The following is a 23,566-nucleotide window of genomic DNA, read 5'->3' on the forward strand; positions in this document are numbered from 1 at the left end:
GGCATTAGAGTACACTGTGCACCGGTGTCTACTAAAGCCTTATACTTCTGTGTGTCTGACGTGCCAGACCATCGAATCCACACAGTCCAATAAACTCGATTGTCCCTTTCCTCCCCCTGGCTGGAGGCAGGGCCCCTCTAGTCCTGGTCAGAATCTTCGTTTCTGTGTCTGGAGGACTGCCCGCTAGAAATAGGAGCAGCAAGTTTCTTAGAGAACCCCTTTATCCCGATTGTTTTCTTTTGCAACTCACGAACCCGTGCCTTAGGGTCGCGGTAGATTTTCCATCCCATTTTCTCATGTCCTCTCCATAGTCACGTAGGTAAAACCACAGGGTGGCGCGGGGTGTGTAGCCACCATATTGTCTTATTGTCTTCCTTGCACAGATGAACGTTTACCCCTGACAGCTGAGACACTGGTTTGTACGGGGCGGGGGGGGGGGGGGGGGGGGGGGGGGAAGATAAATTCTTTTTAAGTTGGTGGAACTCTTCAGAAATTTTCTCCACAGCCGAGACGCAGGCCTGTAGGGAAGAGGAGAGACTTTCTTCGTACTGCCGGAGTTGTTTAGCTACTTCATCCACTGTGGGTTCCTCATGTTCTTTCTAGGCCATTATTGCCAATGAGCTGGCATATGATGATGGTGCACTCCGTACAAACTTCTGCCACATGGGTCTTGTACACCGGACTTCATCTGGATCTGTGGATATTTGTCCGTTGTCTAGGTCCTTATAAATCACCTCCCGTACGGCTAATTCCCTCAGGTACTGGATTCCCTTCTCCATGGTGGTCCACTTGCCTGGTAGACATACAAGTTCTTCCTTGTAGGGATACCTTTCCTTCACAGCTGACAGGAGACGCCTCCAGAGGCTGCGAGATCGTGCTCCATCTCCAATTGCTTTGTCAATGCCTGCATCTCTAGCAAGGGATCCCAGGCGCCTGGCTTCCCTGCCCTCTAATTCCACACAATTGGCTCCGGTGTCCCAGCACCGGAGCAGCCAGGTGACAAGCTGCTCACTTATGCAGCAACCAAAATCTTTTCGCACATCTCGTAGCTCACGCTGGTATAGGTTTCAGGTAATTACTGTTGATTTTTCGACATCCTCATCCTCATCTTCATCCTCCTGCACATTTGATGGCCCAGCCTCGTCTTCTTTATACCTAGACATAGCAGAAGACTGTCTGCGTTCTAAACGACCTGAATCTCTATACCATTTAGTCACCTTGTCTACAGGGGCAACTTGCACTGCTACAGCTCGTTTCTCTGACCCAGCCACAGGGTCTGCCACAGGGGTTGGAATACCAATACCCTCTGCAGGGTCAACTTGCACTGCTACAGCTCGTTTCTCTGACCCAGCCACAGGAGCTGGAGCAGCTGCAGGAACTGGAATGGCTACAGGAGCTGGAACTGGAGTGGCTGCAGGAGCTGGAGCGGCTGCAGGAGCTGGAGCAGCTGCGGGAGCTGGAGTGGCTGCGGGGTCCATTGTAGGGGAGGAGTGGGCGTTGGGCCTGTCACAGGACTTGGAGTGGCCGCAGGGTCTGTCACTAGGTTGATAGTAGCATGAATTGCAGCTCAATAGGCACAAGCCAGACCCCAGCACACTACAGTCATTTGTGTCTCTTTGGAACTGCCGGAGTCATGACACCCTTTTTTCAAGCATTCTACCAGTTTTTTAGGATTTTGCAGTTGTTCAGGGGTGAATTTCCAAAACACTGGAGGTGCCCACTACCCTAGAAGCCTGCTGTTGTGGTTTAACCCGGCCGGCAGCTAAACACCACACAGCCGTTCGCTCACCCTCCCCCCTCCCTCTCTGGGATGGGGGAAGAGAAACGGGAAAGTGAAGCCTGTGGGCTGAGATACAGAAAATTTATTCGGACAGGAATATAATAATAACAATAATAATAATAGTGATAATGATAATAGTATTAATAATAATAATGTGTAAGAAACAAGTGATGCACAATGCAATTGCTCACCACCCGCTGACCGATGCCCAGCCTATCCCCGAGCAGCCGGCGCCCCACCCCGGCCAGCCACCCCTATATGTTGTTTAGCATGACGTCAGATGGTATGGAATACCCCTTTGGCCAGTTTGGGTCAGCTGTCCTGGGTCTGTCCCCTCCCAGCTCCTGCTGCACCCCTAGCCTGCTCGCTGGCAGGACAGAGGGAGAAGCTGAAAAGCCCTTGGCCTGGTGTAAACGCTGCTCTGCAACAATTAAAACATCAGCATGTTATCAGCGCTCTTCTCATCCTAATCCAAAACATAGCACCCTACCAGCTACTATGAGGAAAATTAAGTCTGTCCTAACTGGAACCAGGACATGCACATAGTATGGGAAACAAACAGCAAGAATTGGAGATCTGTGTTCGGTCGCAAGACTATGATCTCATTGAAATATTGCTCCATCTGTGTTAGGAGGGAGATATATGTTCTTCAAGGTGGTGGACCTCTTGGGACAGCTTCTCCATAGCTGAGATGCAGGCCAGTAGAGGGGCAGAGATTTTCTTCATATTGCTGAAGCTGCCTGGACAGAGCATCCACTGTTGGTCCCATCTCATCGTTCCAATCCTGCAATGGCATGTGATGATGGTGTACCCCGTACAAACTTGCGCTACATGGATGGCGTGCACTGGACTTCATCAGGATCTTTAGATGTCTGGTGGTTGTCCAAATCACTTTAAACCACCCCAGCACAGCTAATTCTCTCAGGTGCTGGAGACTTTTCTCCATGGGGGTCCACTTATCTATTGATATACAATATCTTCATGGAAGGGATACCTTTCTTTCATGCCTGACAGGAGTCTCCTCCAGAGACTGAGAAGCTGTGCCTCTCTCCCAATTTCTCTGTCAATGACCCTTTCTCTAGAGAGGGATCCCAGCTGCTTGGCTTCCTTGCCTTCTTATTCCTGGCTGTTGGCCCCAGTGTCCCCCTATGACCTGCTGTGCCGTACCTCCAACAGATATTGGAGTGGTTGAAGTCCACTATGAGGACCAGGGCTTGTGAATGTGAGGCTGCTGCTGTCTGTATATATCAGGCCTCATCTGCTTGGTCTTCTTGACCAGGTGGCCTGTAGCAGACCCTCTGTGGTGGTTTTACCCCACTAAGCAGCCTAACTCCACCACAACCACTCTCTCACTTCCCTTCCTGAAAGGGAAAGGGGGAGAAAATATGATGAAAAGGTCTCAAGGGTTGAGATAAGGACAGGGAGATTACTCAACAATTATCGTCACAGGCAAAATAGACTCAGCGTAGGGAGATTAACATAATTTGTTGCCTATGACTATGTCCTGGTTTCAGCTAGGATGGAGTTAATTTTCCTCCTAGTAGCTGGTAGGGTGTTATGTTTTGGTTTAGGATGAGAAGAGCGCTGATAACATGCTGATGTTTTAATTGTTGCAGAGCAGTGCTTACACCAAGCCAAGGACTTTTCAGCTTCTCGCTCTGTCCTGCCAGCGAGCAGGCTAGGGGTGCAGCAGGAGCTGGGAGGGGACAGACCCAGGGCAGCTGACCCAAACTGGCCAAAGGGGTATTCCATACCATCTGACGTCATGCTAAACAATATATAGGGGTGGCTAACCGGGGTGGGGGCGCCGGCTGCTCGGGGATAGGCTGGGCATCGGTCAGCGAGTGGTGAGCAATTGCATTGTGCATCACTTGTTTCGTACACATTATTATTAGTAGTACTATTATCATTATTATAATTATTATTTTCCTGTCTTAATAAACTGTCTTTATCTCAACTCACAGGCTGCATTTTCCCGTTTCTCTCCCCCATCCCAGAGAGGGAGGGGGAGGGTGAGCAAACGGCTGTGTGGTGCTTAGCTGTTGGCTGGGTTAAGCCACAACACACCGGCAGACTGGAACAGTGAGAAGCTAAAAGCAAACTAAAAACACCTTCCCCCCCCACACACACACACACGTCCTCCCCCTGAGTGGCGCAGGGGTACAGGGCTTGTGGTCAGTCCATCATGCTTCATCTCCACCGCTCCTTCATGGTCACTCAGTTCCCCTGCTCCAACATGGGATCCCTCCCATGGGATACAGTCCTTTCTAAACTGATCCTACGTGGTCTTCCACACACAGCATCTCCTGAAGAACTACTCCAATACGGGTCTGTACCATGGGGTCCATCTGTCAGGAGCAAACTTCTCCAGCATGGGGCCTCCACAGGCGGCAGCTCCAGCCAGGTCACCTGCTCCTGCATGGGCTCCTCTCCACAGGCTACAGGTCCAACCCAGAATCTGCTCCAGCAGGGGCTCTCCATAGGCCACAGCCTCCTTCAGGACAGATCTATCTGCTTCACTGTGGGCTCCTCCACAGGCTGCAGCATGGAGATCTGCTTCACTGTGGTACACCATGGGCTGCAGAGGGACAACCTGCTCCACCATGGTCCTCTCCACAGGCTGCAGGGGAACTTCTGCTGCTGTGCCTGGAGCACTTACTCCCCCTCCTTTTTCACTGACCTTGGTGTCTGCAGGATTGTTTCTCACTCCTCTGTCTCCCAGCTGCTGTTGTGCAGTAGTTTTTCCCTTTCTTAAATATGTTCTCACAGAGGCGCAAACAACATCATTTATTGGCTTGGCTCTGGCCATCTTTTGGATGGAGCCAGCTGGAACTGGCCCCTATCTAACATGGGGCAGCTTCTGGACTCTTCCCACAGAGGCCACCCCTGCAGCCCCCCCGCTACCAAAACCTTGCATTGTAAACCCAATACTTCCCCACTATAATGTCACCTGTCCCTGCCCTCTCTTTAATCCTGACCCATAAGCTATCTGTCAGCTCCTCATCCAACCCCAGGCAGAGCTCTAATCACTCCAGGTGTTCACTGACATAGTGGGCAACACCCTTTCCTCATCTCCTCTACCTGTCCTTCCTAAAGATCCTATAGCCTTCCATTCAAACACTCCAGTCATGGGAGCCATCCCACCACATCTCCGGAATTCCAATGAGGTCATAGCCCTACAGGCGCACATACATCTCTGACCTCTTGTTTATTGCCCATGCTATGTGTATTAGCATACAGACATTTAAGTTGGGCCCCTGATGAAGCTGACTTACTGGCTGGAGTTCCTTTGTGCTGCTCTTCAGGTGCTTTCCTGCTGACGCGTGGCCCTTCTCCAGGCTCTGGACATCTATCACTGACACTGGCATCAAACTGGAAGGAGCAACATGGATTAAGGTTACCCTCCCCCAGCAACTTTAGTAGTTTAAAGCCGTCTCCACCAGCTTGGCAAGCCTATGACCAAAAATGCTCTTCCCCTTCTCTGACAGGTGGACCCCATAAACCCTCATCAGACCAGGTTTCTCAAAGCGAGTCCCATGGTCTAAGTAGTTGAACCCTGGTCTGTGGCACCAGTCCTATAAGCATTTGTTAATTTGCCAGATTCGACCACCCCTTTCCTTTGACCGGGAGGATTGATGGAAAAAACTACCTGTGCTCCTGAGTCCTTTACTGCTGTTGCCAAGGCTCTATAATCCCAGTTGATACTCCTCAGACTGCTCCTGGCTGCATCCCTGATGCCCATGTCAAATGGCAGCAGTGGATAATAGTCTTCAGGTTGTATGAGGCTTGGCAGTTGTCGCGTTAAGGGGTGTAGCCGATTAACCTTTACGGGTCCAGTGGGATTCAGGGTACTGAACTATCATGGTCACGGATTCACCAACAACGCAACACACCCTTACTCTAGTTGCTTTCAATGAGAACTATCACGGCTAGGAACACTGCAATTAAGTGCAATTTATTACAGCAACAGGTACACAGGTTCTTTGGATTGCCGGCAATAATTTACTGTCTGAAAAAGCAAGCTAGCATGCATGAAATACACAGGTACACAGCCTGGCTATTAACGTGTTAAAAGGCACAAAGGCTCTATAGAGATTTCTAAGTTTCCTGTATAACCAAGTCTCATCCAAAGGCGTCCCAGTGACGGGGTCGGGGGGGGGGTGGGGGGAAGAGAGGCTCAGCCCATCGACTGATCCCAGGAGTCAGGAGGCCCTCGGGATGGTATATTCCCTCGTGATGGTATCTCCCCTGACGATGGTATCTTCCCTAACATCCCCTCTCTCTTAGGCCAATTTATATTATTTTCTATCTTTTAGGTGGAGCTTGAGTGACTCTAGTCAAGCATATCTTAGTTATGATTGGTGAAAAGTTTTCCCATCTCTGTTTAAAGGTATAGGCTCCGAGAAATTCAGAGCGCGTGCTCAGTGAGGGGTGGCCGCACCTTGGAGGTGGGTAGCTTTTGGGATGGAGGTGTATTTTGCTATTATAATGATATTATAATGAGCAAAAGTACACTAGAGTACAGCATTTGTCAGAAACATGACAGGTCGTTGGCTCAGGGTAGCAGATGTGCAATTTATCGGTCTCGGTGTGCACAAGAACAGTCGAGTCCCTACCTGGTCACAGAGCCTAGCCACAGTGTCTCCACTCTGCTCTACGCTCCGTACTGTTCCTTAGAGTCAGCACACCAGGTTCTCCCAGTGCAGTAACATCTAAGGTTGGAAGCCTAGGGAATGCTTGGGTAATGCAGCTATGCCCTACCCTGAAAGCCTCTTCAATGCTGTACATTTTCTTTAAAATGTGAATATTAGTTTAATTTTCCTAGTCACTTTAGGCAATTACTCCACAGCAGTCTCTTGGTGACATCCCTGACACGAGCCCATGGTAAGCAGCAGACTTTTCTCAAGAGCAGATCAGGTCAGTAGATAGATGCCTCCATACCTCTCAGAAGGGAGTCTCCTACTACTATCACCCATCATCTTTTCTTACTTTTCTTAGTTGGACTAGTTGTTATGCAGGATGCAGGAAGCAGATCAGGCTGTCTTACTCAACTCCCCCCCCAGTGGTCTTTCCTTTTCAGTCAGCAGAGGATTGAAGCGGTTCTGTAAGGGTTCCTCAGGCTTTAGGGGAAGACTCTTCCTCCTGCTGGTCATTATCACATTAAAAATATTTTGAGTAAATTAAATTTGCTTTCCCTTCACTTTACATTTTTGGAACTTGTATTCGGAACTAACAGAAATGAAACAGCTTAGTATAATTAGTTTGTAGACAGTATTAGATGATCAGCTGCAGTCTCAGATGAATAACCAAGCAAAATTATCAGTTTGGAAGAACAGTAAGCATTCAGGCTCTGATCTTTCATCTTTTAACACCACTGAAAAAGTTGCCTCAGTGGAAGTCTCCCCTGAACACAGCAGACTTTCACAAAGGTAATAGGGTGCAACTCAATGTGTATATATTTTTTAAAAAGTCCTTCAAAATTAACAGTGAAAGTCAGTAATTAGTCTATGAATTATTTTCATTATGACAATTAAAATAGTATCTCATTTAAGAGATGACCCTTCAGATGTTTTCAGCCTTTTCTACCAGATTTTTCGAGGAACAATCGTCCTCTTGAAAATTAAGTCTACAGCTCGGTAAGCACTGAGTATCCAACATCTGTCTAGCACAGAAAAACCATATCAGTATTAACACTGGCTACTTAGTCTGTAAACACTGGGTCAGGGACAAATGGTCTTTTGGATTTAAGTATGTATGTTGCGATACTAGCTGTGTGGCCAGAGATGTTTTTTTGATACTAAAGAGGAAGCAAGAATGGTGGACATGAAGTTACATATATTTACCATAATGGTTAGTATCTTGCGACTGTGATGCTCTGGGAAATACTGGAAAAATGATTTAAGGTGGGGACATATCCTTTACTTTTAACAATGATCTAAGATTATAAAATGGAGCCAGACAATACTAAAGGTTTTTCACAGATTTCAATGGGCCTTGGATTAGATCTGTGTCTTATTTCCAGATTAAGTGTATAGACATAAATTATACCTCAAGCAACACAAAAAAAGTATTCTAAGTTTTATCACATAAAACTTGACCATTTGGCTTAATACAATGTCACTCATCTATTTATTTTCCTCAGGATATAAAGTCATGATTTAACCAGTTTCTTTCCACACTAGGGTAAAATAAAAACACTCCCAGACTTTCTATATTTACACATAATCATCATCTAAAATGTGCTAGCATGGACAAGTCAAGTTGAAATAAGAATTTTATTGGAAAATATATTTTTCCTTCCCACAGCTTCAAATAAACAGCTGAAAAAGGTTAACTCCCTTTTGGAACAATGATACTGGAGTTCATAAAAACATATACATTAAGGGCATATAAAAAACACCTTAGGTCTAAATACTATGTGCAATGCAAGGTCATGAATCACTATCCATCTATTCACATTTTCCTCAATATATTTGTAATTACAATAAAATGTATCAGTATCTGGTAAATGTAGATTACATAAAGTTATCATAAACTAAAGCACTGTCTAGCTAAAACTGCCTTTAGCAATTATGAGCTATGCATAATAATAAAGATAGGGAGCAATGACAGGATCAAGGGACAGATCAAAGAAAAATATCTAGACCCTGTACAAACATCACAAAGTGATACTTAGCATGGACCATGCTAGTTTATCTTTTTTCTCACACTAATGGCCTTTAAAGTTGCAAAACATTATTATTCTGAATTATTATTATTACTATTTTTATTATGCTGATTCTGCATTTACAATATGTAAGAGGGTATAAACCTCTTGCAGGAAGAGGAGGACAGGAGACTGGAAACTTTCTTAAATCAATTGCAGATTCCCTTTAGGTGGTTCCTCATCTTTCTCTTTTCACCTCAAATTTGTTCCCACCTTCGTTTCACCAAAGGTATCTGCTACTGCAGTTGTTCTAAATATCACATGAATTGTGTGTGTGCTGATGTTCTTACAGAGAGGAAGAAGCTTCCAATGCAGGTGGATGGGAACATCCCAGGTGTTTTATTTTTAATCCAGTTTTTCAAATCAAATGCTGGTTGTGCTTTCAAAGCCCTGTGTCAAACAACAACCAGGATTATTATACTTCTACTACTAAATGATCTGTATCATTTGAAATAAACATTTGTGAGAAGTGGGAAGTCTCAGCTTCTGCACCATCCAGAACAATTTATTCCAAGGACACAAAAATTGACAAAGTGTTCTAGTTGAATGTTGAAGAACAGCAGAGGAATAAATCACAAGCAATTCCTTCGAGAAAAAAGGAAAGTAAGTGACACTGCTCAAGGGAAAATATATTTCCTATGTAAATTAAAATCTGTCTTGTCATGTCCTTACAGGTTCTGGCTCCTCATTATCAAAGCACAGCCATTTCTCTTTAAACACAGGCAAAACTAATTACCCAAATGACCAATGTCTTCATATTACATGTGACCCCATAACAGTTTCTTCATTATTATTGTGTTTATCAACACTATACTACTGCATTGTATTATTTAGGATGATAAGGAAGAACGATAATGGTCATAAAACAATGAGCCTTTCTTTTCATTTTTCCTATATATCCACATTGATGGTAGTCCATATTAAACCTACCAACTCTAAATTTCTAAATACATACCCAAACTATTAAAGTCAACTTGTAACTTAAGATTAAGAGAATTTCAACAAGAAATTTAATAAAGCTTTAGCCAGAGAGAAATAAAATTTGAGTATATTCAAAGAACACTAACAACATGAAAGGACTGTAGATTTAAATTTACTTGATGTTTTTAAAATAGGATTACCAAACTCAATGTGTATATATACCTATATAAATCTAAATGTATAGATATTTCAATATATATATCTATTCCTCAATATATCTCTATATTATAACAACATATGACATATCTATATTGTATATACCTATATAGATATCTACATAGTTATATATATCATATTGATCTAGATACGACAGATATGTAGAAACATAGAATGATTAGGGTTGGAAGGGACCTTAAAGATCATCTAATCCCAACCTCCTTGCCATGGGAAGGGACACCTACCACTAGACCAGGTTGCTCAAAGTCCCATCCAACCTGGCCTTGAACACTTCCAGGGATGGGGCATCCACAGCTTCTCTGGGCAACCTGTTCCAGTGCCTCACCACCCTCACAGCTGCAAGGATTAAAGTTGTGTTTTTGCGGTGGAAAATTCCACTAACCTTGCATATTAAAATGTGATTGTGCAGATATAGCAGTCAGGGGTATGTTAAGCAGATAAGGGGACAGTGGAAGGTCCCACTGTACGTACAGGGCATAGTAACAAGCATCGGGTAGGTTGTGAACCTGTAGTACTCAGCCAATGAGGAAACAGGGGAGGAATCAAGCATCGGGTAATAGGGGATATAGGGCTATGATACATTTCTGCTGAAAACGGTTAGGTATTGTGTAATTGTATGGCCCAAGGGGCCAATAAAAGGAACTTGAGTACTTTGGCCAAAATACAGGTCTGATGAAGATTGGGTTTGTCAGGCTTTGAATTTATACGTAAACAATAAGACTCCTTTTTCAGAGGAGTCAAGTTATGTTGCTTGCTGAGTGCAGGGGGTAAGTCAGTTTTTATTGAAAACAGGTCAGGACCTGGAGAAAGAGGAGTCAGAGGGAAGGATGGGTTGATGGAAACCCTTGGATAATTTACCCCCTCCCTATAATCTTAATATTGCACTGCTGGCGGCAGCAGCCACTCCAGGAAAGGAGCCAGGGACTGCAATTAACACTGTCCCTAGAGAAGGAGTGCATTCTAGGCTTTGGTAAGAATTAGAACAAGGTAGAAGAGAGACTGAGAATTTCCCCTTCCCTGATACTAACAGTGCTAACACTCCTATGTATCCTCTTAGGGAGGTCCCAATTGGATCAGTGCAAATAAGTTATGTGAACTCCCTTCCTTACCAGCACGGAAGTTAGGAGTTATAAGAAGGAAATTAAGCCTTTAACTGAGGACCCTATAGGACTAGCAGAATAGTTAGATCAGTTTCTAAGGCCTTATTTATATTCTGGGGGTGGGGGAGGGAAATGTCAATCTTGAGTATGTTCTTCACTGGAGAAGAGGGGGGAATGATTAGGCAGGCAACTATGCAAGAAAAGGAAAGAAACAACTCCCCAGGACAGGGAGTGTGATAAATTAGCGGGTGTTTGTTCATTGTCTTTAAAAGGAATTCAGAGGATCTGCTGAGAAGATAAGGTTTTGCAATTTACGACCTTGTTAAGGGGGAAGACTAAGCAAGTAGATAGTGGGGTGGGGGTGTTGGATAAACATCCTTGGTAAAACAAAGACTCTGTGAAATACTGTTTCCGGCTTCACTACCCTCCCCCTTGAACACGAGCACAATGCATGATCATTGAAAGAAAAACAACGACCCCCAACAACGAACTGCACAGCTTCAGAAGGTCCAACAAGTCCTGACAAGCCGAAACTTGGATGCTATAAAACGGCGACACTGAAAAGGGAAAGTTGCGTGCTGTGGTGGAGCGGAGACTCCCCAGCCGCCCAGCGCTGTTTTGCTTGTGCCTGCTTACTTAATTAATAAAATATTTCTGATAGACCAAGAAATTTGTATGGTCTCACTTATAACACCTCTGAGGGCTGTGCTGCCATTTAGAGGGACCTGGACAGGCTGAAGGGTTGGGCTGTGAGGAACCTCATGAAGTTCAACAAGGGCAAGTGCAGGGTCCTGCACCTAGGGAGGAATAACCCCAAGCACTGGTACAGGCTGGGGGGTGACCTGCTGGAGAGCAGCTCTGCAGAGAGAGACCTGGGAGTCCTGGTGGACAGCAGGCTGAACATGAGCCAGCAGCGTGCCCTTATGGCAAAGAAGGCCAACAATATCCTGGGCTGCATTCAGAAGTGTTGCCAGCAGGTCAAGGGAAGTGATCCTCCCCCTCTACTCAGCCCTGGTGAGGCCGCACCTGGAATATTGTGTCCAGTCCTGGGCTCCCCAGTACAAGAGGGACATAGAACTAATGGAGCGAGTTCAGAGGAGGGCTACTAAGATGATTAGAGGACTGGAGCACCTGTCGTACGAGGACAGGCTGAGAGAACTGGGCCTGTTTAGCCTGGAAAAGAGAAGACTGAGGGGAGACCTCATTAATGTATATAAATATCTGAGGGGAGGGTGTCGAGAGGATGGAGCTGGTTTCTTTTCAGTTGTGCTCAGCGACAGGACGAGAAGCAATGGGCACAAACTGATGAACAGGAGGTTCCGGCTGAATATGAGGGGGCACTTCTTTACTGTGAGGGTGACAGAGCACTGGAACAGATTGCCCAGAGAGGTTGTGAAGTCTCATTCTCTGGATGCTATCCTGCGCAATGTGCTCTAGGTGATCCTGCTCAGCAGGGGAGTTGGACTAGATGGTCTTCAGAGGTCCATTCCAATCTCAACCATTCTGTGATTCTGTGATTCTGTGAAAAGAGGAGTGGCCAACAGGTCAAGGGAGGTGATTGTCCCCCTCTACTCGGCCCTTGTGAGGCCCCACCTGGAGTACTGTGTCCAGGTCTAGAGCCCTCAGCACAAGAAGGATGTTGATCTGTTAGAATGGGTCCAGAGGAGGGCCACGAAGACGATCAGAGGGCTGGAGCACCTCTCCTATGAAGAAAGGCTGAGAGAGCTGGGGCATTTCAGCCTAAAGAAGAGAAGGCTCCGGGATGACCTCATTGCAACTTTTCAGTACTTAAAGGGGGCTTATAAAAAAGATGGAGAGCAACTTTTTGCTCAGTCAGATAATGACAAGGGGGAATGGTTTTAAACTAAAAGAGGGGAGATTAGATTAGAGATTATGAGGAAATTCTTCACTCAGAGGGTGGTGAGGCACTGAAAGAGGTTTCCCAGAGAAGTTGTGGATGCCCCATTCCTGGGGGTTTTCAAGACCAGGTTGGATGAGGCCTTGGCCAACCTCATCTAGTGGGTGGCATCCCTGCCCATGGCAGGGGGGGTGGAACTAGATGATCATTAGAGTCCCTTCCAACCTGAGACATTCTATGATATGATTCTATGTTTGCTGTGGTGTGGATTGCATTGCTGTATAATGAGCCCTTTGTTAGATGCAAGTTGCACATGCCTACATTAGAAGTTGGATCAAATGTTTCATCATTTTAGATTTTCATCTCACTTTGTATTGAGAAGATTGCAATATAGATGTAAAAATTGCCTTTGTTTACAAAAAAACACCCACCTATTTATCTAACAGAGAGGGACATATTGCCTCCTTTGACATCAGTATGTAGTAGTTGCACTGCAAGAGAATTCCTAGTGAGGCTTTTTTTTTGTATACACCAGCCATATTTTCTTAGATCTATCTGTTAACCTGGCTTTGCTCCACTGAAATCAGTGAACTAATTCCGTATTTTCACTGATTCAGAGGAGATCAGAATCTTCTTGCTGTGAAATTAGCCTTCAGATTGCCTGTTCAAGCAAGCCCCACATCATTAAGTAGTTTTTTTATACAGAACAAACTAAACTGCACAGAGAGGGAGGTGTATTTCTAGTTAAGGCTCCAGTACTTGTTTAAGGCCTCTTTGTGCTACTGTTTAGGAGATGTAAGGACTAAACAGCTGTACTAAGCTTGAAACACTGAATGACTCCAACTGGGAGACTCAGGAGACCAAGGGCTGGTAGGGTTGTCTTTGTCATCCCTTTTCACATTCAGTGTGGGGCATGGAGGGAGTGATACCCTGGTAGGACAGAAATCTCTCCATGCCATAACCATACAGAGAATGTAGAGCCGCCCTGCAAGAGGTGCTCGTAGCATCTGGACTACAAAATCCTCTCCAGAGAGTGTAATTCTATTCTGCTGCGTAACTTAAATCTGCAATATAAATGCAAAGGGAACAGTTTAGTGAAATGGGTCTTTACATAAGTATATTTGTGGGTATGGTTCAGTTTTAGTAAAGCATTGATATAATCACCAATAAGAAACAAAAATTGGCATTTGGTAACCCCATAATTCCAGAGATGTTATAATCAGAAAAAGAGAGGTTATTTGGAGAGCTGATATCTTAGTTCCTCCCCTCAATAATAATGCTGAAGCTTTATTAGTTAATCAAAAAGCCATGCTACAGGGTATGGTTATTATAAGATAATCACACCCTGGAGCATTTTAAGGCATAAGCCTTATGCCTCTAAATAGATTGGGGTGAGATTATCTTTTGATAACCACACCATTGGGGAATTCGTTCATTTCTACTATGAGAAAATTTTATGGTTGGGTGCTGTGGTTTAACCCGTCTGGCAGCTAAACACTACACAGCCGTTTGCTCACCCTCCCCCCTCCCTCTCTGGGATGGGGGAGAGAAACGGGAAAGTGAAGCCGGTGAGTTGAGATAAAGACAGTTTATTAAGACAGGAATATAATAATAACAATAATAATAATAATAGTGATAATGATAATAGTATTAATAATAATAATGTGTAAGAAACAAGTGATGCACAATGCAATTGCTCACCGCCCGCTGACCGATGCCCAGCCTATCCCCGAGCAGCCGGCCCCCCACCCCGGCCAGCCACCCCTATATATTGTTTAGCATGACGTCAGATGGTATGGAATATCCCTTTGGCCAGTTTGGGTCAGCTGTCCTGGGTCTGTCCCCTCCCAGCTCCTGCTGCACCCCCAGCCTGCTCGCTGGCAGGACAGAGCGAGAAGCCGAAAAGTCCTTGGCCTGGTGTAAACACTGCTCTGCAACAATTAAAACATCAGCATGTTATCAGCGCTCTTCTCATCCTAATCCAAAACATAGCACCCTACCAGCTACTAGGAGGGAAAATTAACTCTGTCCTAACTGGAACCAGGACAGATATCCACCCCTTATTCCATACCATTTATGTCATGCTCAGGTTACACTCTGTCCAATACATTCTAATTAATCACCATTTTCATCTATGATATATAGCAATCATGGTAGTGATGACATACAGTATTATATAATAATTAACATACTACAATTCAACTCATGGGCTATTCTCACCCAGTATCAAATCCCCTTGAGGTACACACCGGACCTCCCCATTCTTTTGCATTACCCACCAAGTGCATCCAGGTCCCTGAGCAAAAGCAATCCCACGAATGGGTTTGCCTTTTCCTGAGGCAGGAGTAGCCCAGACTGTTTTACCCAGCATGTTTCTTACGTGCACTACAGGAACTTTATCCCCTTCTACAGTGCGTAACAGGTTTGATTGGGCAGGTCCAGCTCGGTTGGCAGATCCCCTGGTATTGACTAACCAGGTGGCCTTTACCAAATGTGTATCCCAATTTTTGAATGTCCCAGCACCCATTGCTTTCAGTGTAGTCTTCAACAGTCCATTGTATCGTTCAACTTTTCCAGAGGCTGGTGCATGATAGGGGATGTGATACACCCACTCAATACCATGTTCTTTGGCCCAAGTGTCTATAAGGTTGTTTCGGAAATGAGTCCCGTTGTCTGACTCAATTCTCTCTGGGGTGCCATGTCGCCATAGGACTTGCTTTTCAAGGCCCAGGATAGTGTTCCGGGCGGTGGCATGGGGCACAGGATATGTTTCCAGCCATCCGGTGGTTGCTTCCACCATTGTAAGTACGTGGCGCTTGCCGTTGCGGGTTTGAGGGAGTGTGATGTAATCAATCTGCCAGGCCTCTCCATATTTATATTTCAGCCATCGTCCTCCATACCAAAGAGGTTTCAACCGTTTGGCTTGCTTGATTGGAGCACATGTTTCACAGTCATGAATAACCTGTGCTATAGTGTCCATGGTCAGGTCCACCCCTCGATCACGAGCCCATCTGTATGTTGCATCTCTACCTTGATGGCCTGAGGTGTCATGGGCCCATCGGGCTATAAATAATTCACCTTTATGTTGCCAGTCCAGGTCCACCTGAGCCACTTCAATCTTAGCAGCCTGATCCACCTGCTGGTTGTTTTGATGTTCTTCAGTAGCCCGATTCTTGGGCACATGAGCATCTACATGGCGTACCTTTACAACCAGGTTCTCTACCCGGGCAGCAATATCTTGCCACAATGCCGCAGCCCAGATGGGCTTGCCCCTGCGCTGCCAGTTGTTCTGCTTCCATGGCTGTAACCACCCCCACAGGGCATTTGCTACCATCCATGAATCAGTATAGAGATAGAGAACTGGCCACTTTTCTCGTTCAGCAATATCTAAAGCCAGCTGAATGGCTTTTACTTCTGCAAACTGACTCGATTCACCTTCTCCCTCAGCAGCTTCTGCAACTCGTCGTGTAGGACTCCATACAGCAGCTTTCCATCTCCGATGCTTTCCCACAATACGACAGGACCCGTCAGTGAACAAGGCATATTTCTTCTCATTTTCCGGTAGCTTGTTGTACAGTGGGGCTTCTTCAGCACGAACCACCTCCTCCTCTGATGATATCCCAAGGTATTTGCCTTCTGGCCAGTCCATAATCACCTCCAAGATTCCTGGGCGACTGGGGTTTCCTATTCGAGCCCGCTGAGTAATCAGTGCAACCCACTTGCTCCATGTAGCATCAGTTGCATGATGTGTAGAGGGGACCCTTCCTTTGAACATCCAGCCTAGTACCGGCAGTCGGGGTGCCAGGAGGAGCTGCGCTTCAGTACCGACCACTTCCGAAGCAGATCGAACTCCTTCATATGCTGCCAATATCTCCTTTTCAGTTGGAGTATAGCGGGCTTCAGATCCTCTGTATCCCCGACTCCAAAACCCCAGGGGTCGACCTCGAGTTTCCCCAGGTTCTTTCTGCCAGAGGCTCCAGGTGGGACCATTCTCCCCGGCTGCGGTGTAGAGCACATTCTTTACATCTGGTCCTGTTCGGACTGGCCCGAGGGCTACTGCATGAACTATTTCCTGCTTAATTTGTTCAAAGGCTTGTCGTTGCTCAGGGCCCCATTCAAAAGCATTCTTCTTACGGGTTACTTGGTAGAGCGGGTTTACAATCAGACTGTAATTTGGAATATGCATTCTCCAAAACCCCACGACTCCTAGGAAAGTTTGTGTTTCTTTTTTGCTAGTTGGTGGAGACATAGCTGTTATTTTGTTGATCACATCCATTGGGATTTGACGACGTCCATCTTGCCATTTTATTCCTAAAAACTGGATCTCTCGTGCAGCTCCTTTAACTTTATTCTGTTTTATGGCAAAACCGGCCTTCAGAAGGATTTGGACTATTTTCTTCCCTTTCTCGAAAACTTCTTCTGCAGTGTCACCCCACACAATGATGTCATCGATGTACTGCAGGTGTTCAGGAGCTTCCCCCTGCTCCAGCGCAGACTGGATCAGTCCATGGCAAATGGTAGGGCTGTGTTTCCACCCCTGGGGCAGCCGATTCCAAGTATATTGGACTCCCCTCCAAGTGAAAGCAAACTGTGGCCTGCACTGTGCTGCTAGAGGGATGGAGAAAAATGCATTAGCGATATCAATTGTGGCATACCACTTGGCTGCCTTTGATTCCAGTTCATACTGGAGTTCTAGCATGTCCGGCACTGCAGCACTCAGTGGTGGCGTGACTTCGTTCAGGCCACGATAGTCCACTGTTAGTCTCCACTCACCATTAGACTTTCGCACTGGCCATATGGGACTATTAAAAGGTGAATGAGTCTTGCTGATCACTCCTTGGCTCTCCAGTTGACGAATTAGCTTATGGATGGGACTCAGGGAGTCTCGGTTGGTGCGATATTGCCGCCGGTGCAGAGTTGTGGTAGCGATCGGCACTTGCTGTTCTTCAACCCTCAGTAACCCCACAACAGAAGGGTCCTCTGAGAGACCAGGCAAGGTAGACAACTGTTTAATGTCCTCTGTCTCCAAAGCAGCTATGCCAAAAGCCCAGCGGAACCCTTTTGGGTCCTTGAAATATCCTCTTCCAAGATAGTCTATGCCAAGGATGCACGGAGCATCTGGGCCAGTCACAATACGGTGCTTTTGCCACTCATTACCGGTTAGACTTACTTCAGCCTCCAATACAGTTAACTGCTGGGATCCCCCCATCACACCATAAATACAGATGGGCTCTGGCCCTTTATAGCTTGATGGCATTAGAGTACACTGTGCACCGGTGTCTACCAAAGCCTTATACTCCTGTGCGTCTGACGTGCCAGGCCATCGAATCCACACAGTCCAATAAACTCGATTGTCCCTTTCCTCCCCCTGGCTGGAGGCAGGGCCCCTCTAGTCCTGGTCAGAATCTTCGTTTCTGTGTTTAAAGGACTGCCTGCTGGAAGTTGGAGCAGCAAACGTTTCAGAGAACCCCTTTTTCCCAATTGTTTTCCTTTGCAATTCACGTACCCGTGCCTCTAGGGTCGCAGTAGATTTTCCATCCCATTTTCTCATGTCCTCTCCATGGTCACGTAGGTAAAACCACAGGGTGGCGCGGTGTGTGTGCCCACCATATTGTCTTCCTTGCATAGATGAACGTTTACCCCTGATAGCTGAGACACTGGTTTGTACAGGTGGGGAGGAAAATAATCTCTCTTCAAGTTGGTGGATCTTTTCAGAAAGTTTCTCCAAAATATTCTCTTTTAGCTGGTGGACACTGGTTCGTTCAGGTGGAGGGGAAGATAAATTCTCTTTAAGTTGGTGGACCTCTTCAGAGAGTTTCTCCACAGCTGAGACACAGGCCTGTAGGGAAGAGGAGAGATTTCCTTTGTACTGCCGGAGTTGTTTAGCCACTTCATTCACTGTGGGATTCTCCTCCGCTTTCCAGGCTAGTATTGCCAATGAGTTGGCATATGATGATGGGGCACTCTGTACAAACTTCCGCCACATGGGTCGTGTACACTGGACTGCATCTGGATCTGCGGATGTTTGTGCGTCGTCTAGGTCCTTATAAATTACTTCCCGTACGGCCAATTCCCTCAGGTACTGAATTCCCTTCTCCATGGTGGTCCATTTGCTTGGTAGACATACAAGTTCTTCCTTGAAGGGATACCTTTCCTGCACAGCTGACAGGAGACGTCTCCAGAGGCTGCGAGATCGTGCTCCATCTCCAATTGCTTTGTCAATGCATGCGTCCCTAGCAAGGGATCCCAGCCGCCTGGCTTCCTTGCCCTCTAATTCCACATAATTGGCTCCCGTGTCCCAGCACCGGAGCAGCCAGGTGACAAGCTGCTCGCCTATACAGCGACCAAATGCATGACGTCAGATGGTATGGAATACCCCTTTGGCCAGTTTGGGTCAGCTGTCCTGGGTCTGTCCCCTCCCAGCTCCTGCTGCACCCCCAGCCTGCTCGCTGGCAGGACAGAGCGAGAAGCCGAAAAGTCCTTGGCCTGGTGTAAACACTGCTCTGCAACAATTAAAACATCAGCATGTTATCAGCGCTCTTCTCATCCTAATCCAAAACATAGCACCCTACCAGCTACTATGAGGGAAAATTAACTCTGTCCTAACTGGAACCAGGACAAATAATAACAATAATAATAATAATAGTGATAATGATAATAGTATTAATAATAATAATGTGTAAGAAAACAAGTGATGCACAATGCAATTGCTCACCACCCGCTGACCGATGCCCAGCCTATCCCCGAGCAGCCGGCCCCCCACCCCCGCTAGCCACCCCTATATATTGTTTAGCATGACGTCAGATGGTATGGAATACCCCTTTGGCCAGTTTGGGTCAGCTGTCCTGGGTCTGTCCCCTCCCAGCTCCTGCTGCACCCCTAGCCTGCTCGCTGGCAGGACAGAGCGAGAAGCCGAAAAGTCCCTGGCCTGGTGTAAACACTGCTCTGCAACAATTAAAACATCAGCATGTTATCAGCGCTCTTCTCATCCTAATCCAAAACATAGCACCCTACCAGCTACTATGAGGAAAAATTAACTCTGTCCTAACTGGAACCAGGACAATTAACAAAGACTTTTAAGGTTAAAACTGTTATCTATTGTAAACCATTAACTTCTCCTCAGAAGAATTCTTAATGAGTTAATGAGTAAAAGGGATTGAATTACACAGAATTGGAGTGTTTCCAGGGAACACTCTGTGGAAGTGGGAGAAAGGGGGGCATTTAATCCCCACCAGAAGAATCCTTATTAGTTTGTGATTTTTATTGTTTTTCTTAATTATTATTTCTTAATTATTATAGGGGTGTATATATATATATAGAAATGATGTATTTTAGGTTTATCTTAGTAATACCTGTTCTCAATGGATTAGTGATAGGATGGAGGGAAAAATCAGCATTTCCAGTTAATCCAGAACATCTCTCGAGTTCTATCTCGCAATAATTGTTGGATTTGCACCCAGATGCCTAGGAAGACTGAAAAGGCCTTGCCCCTGTTTGCTATTTCCAGCAGCAACTGTGTCTGGATTCTCTAGATTTCTAAAAATGACAGATCATACACAGTCCTGGGAAGGAATAGATTTTGAAGTTGAGCTCCCTACACATACTCCTGGCTACAACATACTGTGTTATCAATGGTGCCTTTTAAACAACATTGATAGAAACTCAGGGGGCAATATTACTGACCCGGGATGTGGAAATATCCATGAAATAGGGAATAATCCATACTGTACCTATTATGGTAGCCACGGGAATGCTAATACACATAATGCACACCAGATACAACATGAGAATCCTGTAACTGGATGGCCTGTCTGAAATGGCAAGGGGTGTTACTGGCTATGTGGTAATAAAGCCAGGAAGGTGTTGCCCCTAGAATGGAAGGGAGCTTGCATCCTGGAGGCAATAATTCCAAATGTAACTATTATTGAAGACCCACAAAGCCAAAGCCCCCTTGAGACCACACGCAGAATTAAGCAGACTTCGGATAATCCTCTAGTAAAATTCTCTAGCATTTCACAGCTTTGCAAGGTGGTTTTTACCTTGGTTAAGGGTGAGTGAATTAGAAAACGCTATTGTAAATATCTCAGCTATAATTGAAAAACTAGAAAATAAGTTAGGTAAGTTTGCAAAAATAGTACTCTAGAATCAAATAATATTAGATTTATTAATAACCTCATTAGGAGGAGCATGCACTGTAATTAATACTAATTGCTGTATGTACGTAGACCAAAGGGGGCGAATTGAGACTGATCTCAAAAATATTGGGATAAAAATAAAATCCTACATAAGATTTCTGAAGAAGACACTTCCTGGGGAGTTAGAGACATTTGGGAGAAACTAACTTTGTGGTTACCTGAATAGAATTGGCTCAAACAACTATTTGTTGGTATTGTAATAATAATGGCATTGTATATCTGTCATCCCCCATGACATCCGAAGAAGTATATTGCACCTTAATGTTGGAAAAACTCAAGACTGCGGTATGTGAAGAGGTGCAAAAACAACAATAGGAGTAAGAAAAGAGGGGGGAATTGTGAGAAACTAAGTTGTGTTTTTGCAGTAGAGAATTACTTTTCTGTATTCAGAGGTAGCTGTGTAGTCATAACAAGGAGAAATGCTAAGTAGATAAGTGGACAGTAGAAGGCCTCAGTGTTCCAAAATAAGGTGGAAGCTTGAGAAAACCAGGATGAGCAGTGTGGGAACAGTAAAACAAAGATCACAAGTTCTCAAAACATAAGAAAGGAGAAATTAAAGGGTTGAAAAAAAAAAAGAAAAATAGAGGAGCGTCGAGTAGCTTGTGAACCTCTAGTACTCAGCGAATGAGGAAACAGGGGAGGTGATCAGGCGTCGGGTAATAGGGAATAAAAGGTTATGATTTGATTACTATAATGGGCTCCTAATTGGCAGGACGCCCACCATTGCAATCACGAATAAAATACCTTCACAGAAGATCCTCTCTGAAGAAAATTATTTGAGATTTTTCTCACGTGCTGGGCACCCCAGGCCTGCACGCAGTATTCCAGGTAGGGTCTCACAAGAGCAGAGTAGAGGGGGACAATCACTTCCCTCTCCGTGCTGGCCACCCCTTTTTTTGATGCAGCCCAGGACATAGTTGGCCCTCCGGGCTGCAAGCGCGCACTGCTGGCTCATGTCCAGCTTCTCGTCCAGCAGGACCCCCCCCCAAGTCCTTCTCTGCAGGGCTGCTCTCAAGTTCTTCTTCGCCCAGTCTATAGAAATAGCTGGGATTGCCCCAGCCCAAGTGCAACACCTTGCACTTGGCCTTGTTGAACCTCATTAGGTTCTCATGGGCCCACTTCTCCAGCCTGTCCAGGTCCGTCTGGATGACATCCCTTCCCTCTATTGTATCGACTGCACCGCTCAGCTTGGTGTCATCTGCAAACTTGCTGAGGGTGCACTCGATTCCGTCATCTATGTCATTGATAAAGATGTTGAAGAGCACCGGTCCCAAGACCGACCCCTGAGGGACACCACTTGTAACTGGCCTCCACCCAGACACAGAACTGTTGACCACAACCCTTTGGCTGCGACCAGCCAACCAATTCTTTACCCACCTAACAGTCCATCCTTTAAATCTATACCTCTCCAATTTAGAGAGAAGAATGTGGTGAGGGACCATATCAAAGGCTTTGCTCAAGTCCAGGTAGATGACATCCATCACCCTTCCTTTGTCCACCGATGCCGTCACTCCATCATAGGAGGCCACCAGATTGGTTAGGCAAGATCTGCCTTTGGTGAAGCCATTCTGGCTGTCTCGGATCGCCTCTTTATCTCGTGCATGCCTTAACATGTCTTCCAGGAGGATCTGCTCCATGATCTTCCCAGGCACAGAGGTGAGGCTCACCGGCCTGTAGTTCCCCGGGTCTTCCTTTCTCCCTTTCTTAAAAATGGGAGTAATGTTTCCCTTTTTCCAGTCACCGGGGACTTCACCCAACAGCCATGATTTTTCAGATAGGATGGAGAGTGGCTCGGCAGCCACATCAGCCATCTCTCTCAGCAATTTCTAGTAGATACTGGGGCAGCTGGGTCATCGCTGGCCCATAAAATATCAAGTCTTAAATTAACTAATGCAACCCTAGAGGTGATGGGGTTAGAAGGGACTAGGATAACAGTGCCACTTTTTGGAGACTCTAAACTGAGACTAGGGGATAAAATGATCACTGGGCAATTATTGTATGTACCCGAGGCAGGGACTAATTTGTTGGGAAGGGATTTGATGATGAAATTGGGCATTCGAAAAGTAAGTTGTCAGACTGGAATAATGGTGTCAATGAAGTTATTAACAGAGGTTGATGAAAAAGAGAGAAACCCTGTGGTGTGGGTCACGGAAGGAAATAGGTTTAATATCAGTCCCCTGAAGACAGGTATGCGGGAAGGATATGAGGCAATAAAGCAGAAGCAATACCCTATCTCAATTGAAGGATGAATTGGTCTTAAACCACTAATAAAAGGGCTGATTAAAGATAGGTTATTGGAGCCTTTAGCACTCCTATCCCGCCAGTAAGGAAAGCTGACGGTTCTTACTGATTGATACAGGATCTAAGAAAGATCAATGAGGTGCAGAAGCGGCACCCTGTGGCTCCAAATCCACATACTCCGATGAGCAAGATCCCACATGAGCATAAGTGGTTTAGTATGATGGCTTTAAAAGATGCCTTTTGGACCTGTCCATTGGACCCTGCAAGCAGAAGCATATTTGCCTTCGAGTGGGAGGACCCTGTAACAGGGCTGAAGCAACAATATATATGGACAGTTTTACCTCAGGGGTTTACAGAATCACCCAATTTATTTGGGCAAGTTCTAGAGCAGATTTTAGAGCAATTCCGACCTCCGGAGGGGGCGTTACTGTTACAATATGTGGACGATCTTCTATTGTCAGGACAGGAGAAAGCAGTTGTGAAGGAAGCCACTAACAAGCTGTTAAACTTTCTGGGAAAACAGAGCTT

The sequence above is a fragment of the Anser cygnoides genome, chromosome W (genome assembly GCF_040182565.1).
Source record: "Anser cygnoides isolate HZ-2024a breed goose chromosome W, Taihu_goose_T2T_genome, whole genome shotgun sequence".
Classification (NCBI taxonomy): Eukaryota; Metazoa; Chordata; class Aves; order Anseriformes; family Anatidae; genus Anser; species Anser cygnoides.